General features: G+C 40.7%; 1 protein-coding gene across 1 annotated transcript in view; it reads left to right on the top strand.

Moving 5' to 3' along the window:
- Positions 1-10,266, top strand: part of EBPL (EBP like) — a 550,113-nt gene that overhangs the window by 203,224 nt on the left and 336,623 nt on the right. The window lies entirely within an intron of this gene.

The following is a 10,266-nucleotide window of genomic DNA, read 5'->3' as shown; positions in this document are numbered from 1 at the left end:
TGGCAGGCTTGGGGCACCATATGGGATGCCAGGATTCGAACCAATGACCTTCTGCATGCAAGGCAAATGCCTTACCTCCATGCTATCTCTCCGGCCCCTAAAAATTTTTTTTGGTTCATTTTGGGGGCACACATGCCTCTGATCACAATAATTTCTGGAGGGCTAAGGGAACCATATGGGGGTACTGAGGATTGAACTCGGGTCGGCTATGTGCAAAGCAAGTGCCCCAGACAATGTATTATCTGTCCAGCCCTGAGATACAGGCTTAAGTATAAGTTTTTAGAGTCTCTAACCTTCAGGTCACTTAGAACAGCGTTTTTCAACCAGTGTGCCAGTCTGGCGTGCTGTGGGAAAAATTCCAATTTCATCTCTAACATGCAGGATCGGTCTATTTGTGAACCAAAGCACATGTTCCAGACTATAAAAACTAAAGAGAGACTGAGAGCTGTTGAAGAAGAGCTACGTGTGTCTTTTCGATTCCTGCCAGAATATCAGCTTTGTCTTCAGCCAAAAACAAGCCCAGGTTTCACACTGAGTAAATGAACAGAAAAATGAACAATTATAGAATACTTACATTATAAAGTAATTTCCTTGTGTTTATTTGATTCCAATTCAACAGAATTACTTTATATATAGTCAATATAGGCACAGAGTTAAATTTTTAACGTTTTCTAATGGTGGTGCCTCATGATTCTTTTTTCATGAAAAAAGTGTGCCTTTGCACAAAAATGTTGAAAAACACTGACTTAGAAAGTGCCCAGGAATGAACAAACACAGAGAAACCAGTCAATTCTGGTGCACGCATGCCCTCTGCCGGTCTTGCTAGACGAAGCCGCCAAGGCTCCAGGGGAAATGGGATTTCTGCAACTTCCTTTACCACCTACCAGGAACCAGGCAAAAGTATGCTTAACGATGGGAATCAGAAACAAATAAAACTGTCTTCAAAGATTGCATAAGTACCTTAGGGTACAACATATTATAATGCTACTTGAGAGGGGACTCATTGGGAGTTTGCTCTGAGTATAAGTTTGCAACCACAAGTTGTATACAAAACCATCAAACAATACCCCTTTGTTTAGAAAAAAGAACTCTGACTCACCATTTTCCTCCCCGCCCCCCACCCGAGGCACAGAAACAACCTGCTTAGGAGACACAGGACCCCAAGACCCAGGCTCCTGTGACCAGAACCAAGGGCCAGCCCTGGGGCTTTTCCAAAGGGCTGCAAAGCAAAGTACAGTTAAAGAGGGAAAGAGTGTAGGTTTAGAACAGGAGTCAGGTGTTATAAGTTAGTATTTGATACATCACCGTCCTTCTGCATGCAAGGCAAACACCCTACCTCCATGTTATCTTTCCAACCCCTTTCTTGTCTAATTTGGTGTCTTCCTACTGGGGTGTCAATATTGAAGATCTTAGAAGTGTCACATGGCTGAGACTGCTCACAGTCCTGGATATTCTGTTAAAGAACTTTCAAAAAGGTTTCAGTGAGGGTTATGGGGCAAAGAGAGCCAAGAGGTTCTTTGGAGAAGCCTGAGCTATCTCTTGAGCACATTACTCCCTTTATCTCTCTATCTCAGAACTACCACCCCCCCCAAAAAATAAAACCCTATTTTTCTTTTGAATAAAATGACACCAAGCAAGTTCTGAACCCTCTGTAAACTTGAGTGGCTGACATTTAATGTTGTGTGGCTGCCACCAGAAGGGACAACTGACATCAGATCCCCAAGAGCAGTCTAGTAAACAGAGAAAGGAGTCCCGGTTTCTGAATCAAGACAAGTAGCACTGTAGCTGCACCATCCGACAATCCTCCCGAAAACGGGTAGCCCCATGATCACCGAGAGGTGCAGCCCCTTATTGGTTTTGCCAGGTTTGTATTTGTGGAGCCCCAGAGAGCCAATGGTCTCAGCAGATACTGGGGTGTCAAATGAAAAGCAAGGCTCTGTCTCCCTGACTGAATGTCTAGTATCACTATTGATCAAACTCAAAGAAATGTCCACCCTGATCATAGTGCCTCGGCTGAAAGATAACTAAGATCCACCTGCCCCTCTGGTGATGGCCAAGGGCCCGCCCTGTGAGACAGTGGCAATACCAGGTGTGTCCTAAGTCTCGAGGAAGCTCCCTCTGCAAGGCGGTGTAGAGAGAAGTCCAGAGGCTGGAAATATTGATGGGATGTGCTTCGCCTTCAGACACCTCATTGCTCCCTGTTAAGAAGCCCAGAGGCGGGGCAACTACTTTCTCTGGGTAGGACCTGGGCCCGGTCAGTGCAACCACTGCTGCAATTCACCTTGTGATGCCCAATCATTATACTCTCCTGGGTCTGTTTCCCCCTACTGCTCAATGGTTTAATAGGCCTGAAACTCTGTGAGTTATTTTACTGCTTGCAGATGGTTACAACTCCTATTTGCCTTTGAGTGGGAAGATACAGGTACCAGCAGGAAAATTCAGTTTATCTGGGCCTTGTTGCCCAGTGACACAGTGTCACTGCTTTGGCAAATTGTTTTTTGGGGGGTCAGAGGGCTACATCTGGTGATGCTTAGGAGCTACTCCTGGCTTTGTCTTTAGGATTCCTCCTAGAGGTGCCAGGGGAACCATATGGGATATTGGGTCTAAAGTTTATATAAGCTTAAAATGTCAATTTGAATAATTGGCATTTGAAATTAATGTAGACCTAGTTAACATTTTTGTAGCTACCATAAAAAACATTTTAAAGATTTGACAAAACAAAGATTTTAAAACAATTAAATCAGTCTAATTACCAAATGTTTTACATTTAGGCATACTGCTCATGCCTATTTTCTTGTAAAGAAACTAAAATATTGTAGCATTTCTAAATGTTGTATCAGTTGAAAAAAACCCAATATGTTAGTACAGATATATATAGCAACAATACCAAAGGCAATGTAATCGAGATTATGTATTATATTAATAAACTCAAATCAATATTATAAAAGTAACTGAGAAACATAGAGAAATAATTTTATTGAATTTAATTTTTTTATACTTTTTGGGCCACACCAGCAGCAGTCAGGGGACACTACTGGCTATGCACTCAGAAATCATTTTTGGCAGGCTGGGGGACCAAAAGGGGTGCCAAGTATTGAATCTGGGTTTGCCACGGGCAAGGCAAATGCTTTACCCTCTGTACTATTGCTCCAGCCCCAGCAATTTTAAAAGTAATTTAAAAAATATATACTTCTGGGGGCTGGTGAGGTGGCGCTAGAGGTAAGGTGTCTGCCTTGCAAGCGCTAGCCAAGGAAGGACTGAGGTCGATCCCCCGGCGTCCCATGTGGTCCCCCCAAGCCAGGGGCAATTTCTGAGTGCTTAGCCAGGAGTAACCCCTGAGCATCAAACGGGTGTGCCCCCCCCCAAAAAAAACAAAAAATATATATACTTCTGTTCGATATGCATTTGAGGTATTCATAGTGGGACTATTGTTTTTGTTTGATTTTTGTGGGGGTTTTTTGGGGAAAAGGTTCATACCTGGTGGTACTCTGTACTTAGAGATTAGACCTGGCAGGGCTCAAGGTATCATCTGTGGTGCCAGGGATTGAATTGTGTAGACTCTACACAAGCCAAGTACCCTGTCTGCTATACTATTTTTCAGAACTCTAGGACTATTATTGTAAATATATATTTGGAGAGATGCAACTAGAGCTACTTTAGATATAATACCTAATTTTTAATTTTATAAATTTTTTTTGGAGTCACACCCAGCAGCGCTCAGAGGTTACTCCTGGCTCTATGCTCAGAAATTGCCCCTGGCTGGCTCAGGGTACCTTCTTATCGGATGCCAGGATTCGAACCACCATCCTTCTGCATGAAAGGCAAACACCTTACCTCCATGATATCTCTCCGGCCCCATAAATATATTTTCAATCCCTCCTTCTTTTTACTTGTTTTTATTTAAATTTTATAAATATTTTATATTTACAAAAATAAAACCACAATTAAAGTATATTGTCCATTTCTTAAATTAGTAATGTTGAACATATTTAAACTAATAATCTCTTTGCTCTTCCTTATTAGTAGAAACAATTTAGTTTTTTTCACAATTTTAAATAAAAAATTAAATATTGTTTTGTTGTAGAAAAGAACTATATATAAAGAATTTTTTTTTTCTATTCCTCCTGAAAATGCCCATTGTCTCTGGACTTCAAAATTAGAGGATGGCTACTTGCTTTCTCACTTTTTTTCAGTCCAGAGGGACTACATGTTTGAAATGTTTTGGGATACTTTTACTTGAATTATTCTGCATAGCTAAGTGTTTATCAACCTCCCTTCATAATGCAGGTTGTGTGGTCTTATCTTTGGCCACAGAAACTTTGTACAAGCCACTCCTTATCGGCCCCTCAAGAAGACAAGTGACAGGGTTAAGAACCCTTTACACTAAGAGACAAGAATGTTATTCAAGGACAACTTTACTTGACCTCATCTTTATTTTTTTTTAATTTTTTATTTAAACAACTTTATTACATATTGCATCTCCCTGATAATTAGTGATGTGGAGCAATTTTCATGTGTCTTTTGGCTATTTGTATTTCTTCTTTGTCAAAGTGTCTGTCCATTTCTTCTCCCTATTTTTTTGATGGGATTAGATGTTTTTTTCTTGTAAATTTCTGTCAGTGCCTTGTATATTTTGGATTCAATGCCCCATTAAGAAGATCATCCCCTATGATCAAGTAGGTTTCATCCCAGGAATGCAAGGCTGGTTTAACATTTGTAAATCTATCAACATAATACACAACATCAACAACAAGAAAAATAGAAATCACATAATCACCATGAAAAAAAAGAAATCACATAATCATATCAACAGACGCAGAGAAAGCATTTGATAAGGCCCAACACCCATTCTTGATCAAAACTCTCAGCAAGATAGGAATGGAAGGAGACTTTAGGGTTTTCTAGGTAGAGTATCATGTCATCTGCAAACAGCGAGAGCTTGACTTCTTCCTTTCCTATCTGGATTCCCTTGATATCTTTTTCTTGCCTAATCGCTATAGCAAGTACTTCCAGTGCTATGTTGAATAGGAGTGGTGAGAGAGGACAGCCTTGTCTTGTGCCAGAATTTAGAGGGAAGGCTTTCAGTTTTTCTCCATTGAGGACAATATTTGCCTCTGGCTTGTGGTAAATGACCTTAACTATATTGAGAAAAGTTCCTTGCATTCCTGGGATGAAATACAAATGGCCCAAAGACACTTGAAAAAATGCTCCACATCACTAATCATCAGGGAGATGCAAATCAAAACAACTATCAGTTTTCAAGTGGAAAGTTTTTTATAAATCACATTGTTTTTATTCCCTTAGGTCTTATTATAATAATTTGCTTTTGTCTTTTTTTTTTTTTTTTTTTGGTTTTTGGTTTTTGGGCCACACCCTGTGACGCTCAGGGGTTACTCCTAGCTATGAGCTCAGAAGTTGCTCCTGGCTTCTTGGGGGACCATATGGGACGCCGGGGAATCAAACCGCGGTCCGTCCTAGGCTAGCGCAGGCAAGGCAGGCACCTTACCTCCAGCGCCACCGCCCAGCCCCTGCTTTTGTCTTTTTAAATATTAAAAAAATAGTATGCTTTAATGTTTTTTATATCTTTCTTAAGTTAATTTTCCCCAATTTTCTTTCCTTCCTAAACCAGATCTCTTTTTTTCCAGTTTGCCAATGTGGCTTGTTTGTCTTAACAAGTCACAGTACAAAATAGTAATTTTTCTGGATCATTTAGTAATTTTTATTTTTTTGGTTTTTGAATGTAGGTACAGACTTTCTAATTCAAAAGATTCAAATTCAATGAGTTCCACTAATGGTAGTCAGTGTCAACTTTTGTAGTAAGAAAAAGCAGCAAATAAAAATTAGAAATTTGTTCTTATATGTCACAACCGGCCTAGAGATAATAGAATGAGTGAGGCTCTTGACTTGCATGTGACCGAGGCAGGTTCAATCCCCAAAACCCTATATGATTTCCTGAAAACCTTCCGGAGTTACCCCCTGAGAGCAGAGCCAGGAGTAACTCCTACGCATCATCAGGTGTGACCCCGAAACCAAAATAAAGAAGTAGACAATATCAAATAAAATGCTGCACCCTAGGGATGTTTGTTCAGGTATTTTGAGTCAGAGATGGACAAGGGTTGTACATAAGAAGTTCTGTAGAAAGCAGGGTGACCAGAAGCCACAGACCCATGAGGCCAAAGTGACATGATAGTACAGATGGAAGGGCATTTGCTGTGCATGTAGCAGACCCAAGTTTAACCTTAGCATCCCATATGGTCCCCTGAGCACCACTAGGAGAGATTCCTGAGTACAGAGCCAGAAGTAACCCTGAGCATCACCAGGTGTTGTCACACCAGAATGTTGTCACAGGACCAATTGCATCAAGAAAGTTAATTTTATAGGTATTTTATGTGCAAAGGGAATTGCTCTGGAAGAAGAGGCTAAAGTCCAATTACCAAATTATGACATTAGAACCTATGTCAGAGAGGCTGGAGCGATAGCACACATAGTAGGACGCTTGCCTTGCACTCGGTCAACTTAGAACAGATTTCGGTTCAATTCCTGGCATCCCATATGATCACCCCAGCCTGTCAAGAGCAATTTCTAAACTCAGAGCCAGGAATAATTCCTGAGCACTGCCAGGAAAACCAAAAAAAAAAAAAAAAAAAAAAAATCCAAATCCTGGACCTAGGAGAGAGCTCAGAGGGCTGAGCACAAGTTTTGCATGCAGGAGCCCTGGTCCTTTTTTTTTGACGCTCAGGGGTTACTCCTGGCTATGCGCTCAGAAATCGCCCCTGTCTTGGGGGGACCATATGGTTCGCCGGGGATTAGAACCGTGGTCCGTCCTACGCTAGCGCTTGCAAGGCAGACACCTTACCTCTAAGCGGCCCCTGGAGCCCTGGTTCTAAGCCCAGTATGCCATGGTCCCCTGAGCCGTGCCAGTACTGACCTCTAGAGTCTAGACTGTGAACTAGGAATAATCTCTGAGCACCATTGAGTGTGGTACAAAAATAAAGAAAGCAAAAAGAACTTGGAACCTAAAGACAAACTTCCTGGGTTTGACTACAATTTGAAGCAACCCTACATCACTATGTGGCTTTATCTACAGTATTGAGTTTGCGAGTGTGTGTGGGGGGGAGGGGAGAGATAGTATTTGTAAGGGAGGGACCTTGGGGATCTTAGGGGAGGGAAGAAGGTACACTGATGATGGGTATTTGGAATTACATACATGGGAAACCATCATCAACAGTATTGTAAATCATTATAACTCCATCAATTAAAAAAAAAAGTTTAGTTGTTCTGATGTCACCAGGCCAGGTCTGAAGATGGCCCAGAGACCAAGGGCGTGAACATGCCAGGGAAGTGCTAACAGTTCCCTCCAAAAAAAAAAAAAGTTTAAAAAAGAGAAAAAATATTGTGAACCCAAGAACTTGAATAGTATTATTTAATATATAGTCATAACGCAACCTATTCTATCTTTTCAATATTTATATTTGTGTGGTTTTGATTTTTTATTGCTTTTGGTTTAGGGACTACTCCCAGTGGTGCTCAGGGTTTACTCCTTGCTCTGTGTTCAGGAGTCATACCTAGTGGTGCTTGGGGGACTATATGGGGTGCTTAGGATCAAGTTCACTTCAGCCACTTGTTGTTTTCTGTTGTTGTTGTTCTTTCGTTCCAGAACTTTATTTTTATTAAATTTTTTATTTAAGCACCATGATTACAAACATGATTATAGTTGGATTTCAGTCACAAACAGAACACCCCCTTCACCAGTGAACTTCAGCCACTTGAAAGGCAAGCACACTACCCACTGTACTATCTCTCCAGCCTCTGTAGTTTTGTTTTTTACCCAATTAAAAAGTATGTGTTATATTAAAAAAAATACCTTTTCTCCTTTCTTACCCTTAGCTCCCTCATCTGTAAAGTAAAAGAAAATTTTATCTGACAATTGTTGGAAGAATTATATTAATTTTTGAATAAGTTGTTTTTAACTAGCATTTAAAATAATAGTAAGCTCTAGACAAAAATTAGTGTGTGTGTGTGTGTGTGTGTGTGTGTGTGTGTGTGTACTGGGGATAAAACTCAGGTTCTCACATATGCAAGGATAGTGTACTGTCACTGATCTACTAAATAACTTTCACCATTACTAAAAATTATCATAATGAATGAAGCAAAGCCCTGGAAACATTTTTAGTTTTTACAACTGTGTGGTTTTTGTATGTTTCTGGTTTTGTCTATTTATGGACCATCCTTGGAGTTGCTCAGGTTTCCTCCCAGCTATATACTTGAGAATCACTCGTGGCAGGGCTCAGGGAACTATATGTGATGCCAAGAATTGAACTTTATTCTGCCTTGTTCAAGGCAAGGACCTACCCACTGCACTATCTATTAAGCCCATGTTTCTGATTTTTGAAAGATCACAAATGTGGTCTGGATTACTCCAAGGAAAGTTTGTCTTAATAGTTAATAAGTTGTTGGTTTTTTTTTTTTTTTTTTTTGTGGTTTTTGGGTCACACCCGGCGCGCTCAGGGGCTATTCCTGGCTCCATGCTCAGAAATTGCTCCTGGCAGGCACGGGGGACCATATGGGATGCCGGGATTCGAACCGATGACCTTCTGCATGAAAGGCAAACGCCTTACCTCCATGCTATCTCTCCGGCCCCAATAAGTCTTAAGAAAGAAAGAAATTTATATCAACCAGCACAGAGTGGGAAATTCATTGGTAGATGTCTGGCTGGCATTAAAAGCCCTTAAAGAAAATCTTTATATAAAAATACAGTGGGAGTGTGTAAAAAAACAAAACCAAAAATAAACAAACAAAAAAGGGAGAAAAATACAAATAAAATAAAACCATCATTGGTGTCTAGAAGTGACCTGTGAATGGAGGGAGTGCATTGGTGATGAGAAAGGGGGTGTTTTTTTTTTAACTGAAACCCAACTACCATCATGTTTGTAATCAGTGTTTAAATAAAGATATAAAAAAAAAGTCGGGCCCGGAGAGATAGCACAGCGGTGTTTGCCTTGCAAGCAGCTGATCCAGGACCAAAGGTGGTTGGTTCGAATCCCAGTGTCCCACATGGTCCCCCGTGCCTGCCAGGAGTTATTTCTGAGCAGACAGCCAGGAGTAACCCCTGAGCACCGCCGGGTGTGGCCCAAAAACCAAAAAATAAAATAATAAAGTCATCCTTGATCATATGGAATGCCGGGATTCAAATTACCGTCTTTCTTTCTGCATGCAAGGCAAATGCCTTACCTCCATGCTATCTCTCCGGCCTCCCCAATAGACATTTTAGCAAAAAAAATAAAATAAAATAAAATCCAAATCTTCAATTTTTAGGAAAAAAATTATTCATTTTGCCACTAAAACTGTCAGAAGGAGGAGGAGGGCAATAAAGAAAAATGAATAAATAAATAAATAAATGAACATCACAAAGAATGAGAACAAGCAGTGTTGGCAAGGATGCGGTGAGACAGGAACTCTTATCCACTGCTGGTGGGAATGCCGACTAGTTCAATCTTTCTGGAGAGCGATATGGAGATTCCTCCAAAAACTGGAAATTGAGCTCCCATATGATCCAGCTATACCACTCCTAGGAATATACCCTAGGAACACAAAAATACAATACAAAAACCCCTTCCTTACACCTATATTTATTGCAGCACTATTTACCATAGCAAGACTCTGGAAACAACCAAGATGTCCTTCAACAGATGAATGGCTACAGAAACTGTGGTACATATACACAATGGAATATTATGCAGCTGTCAGGAGAGATGAAGTCATGAAATTTTCTTATACATGGATGTACAAGGCATCTAAGTAAAATCTGAGTAAAATGAGTCAGAGAGAAAAAGAAAGACGGAGAATGGCCTCACTCGTCTATGGGTTTTAAGAAAAATGAAAGACATTTCTCAATTTTCAGAGACAAAAGAGAGGAGGGCTGGACGTTACAGCCGACCTCATGAATCTCACCACAAAGAGTAATGAGTTTAGTAGTTAGAGCAGGGGTCTTCAAACTACGGCCTGCGGGCCACATGCGGCCCGCAGAGGAGTCTGATCCAGCCCGCCCCCAGTGAGCGCTGTTTGGTTGCCAAGATACCTGCCAGCATATACACTCAGTGTATATCCAAATATCAGGAACCACGCACTCAAAATGGTAACCATCTTTGGTAGCACTTATGCCTGTGAACAGACTTTTTCAAGAATGAAACATCTGAAATCTCCAACCAGATCAAGATTAACTGATGCCCATTTGCATCACTTGTTACGGCTGGCAGTGACAAATAT

Source organism: Suncus etruscus, chromosome 8, assembly GCF_024139225.1.
Source record: "Suncus etruscus isolate mSunEtr1 chromosome 8, mSunEtr1.pri.cur, whole genome shotgun sequence".
Classification (NCBI taxonomy): Eukaryota; Metazoa; Chordata; class Mammalia; order Eulipotyphla; family Soricidae; genus Suncus; species Suncus etruscus.
The sequence above is the reverse complement of the archived record's forward strand: the minus strand, read 5'-3'. Positions and strand labels throughout refer to the sequence as shown.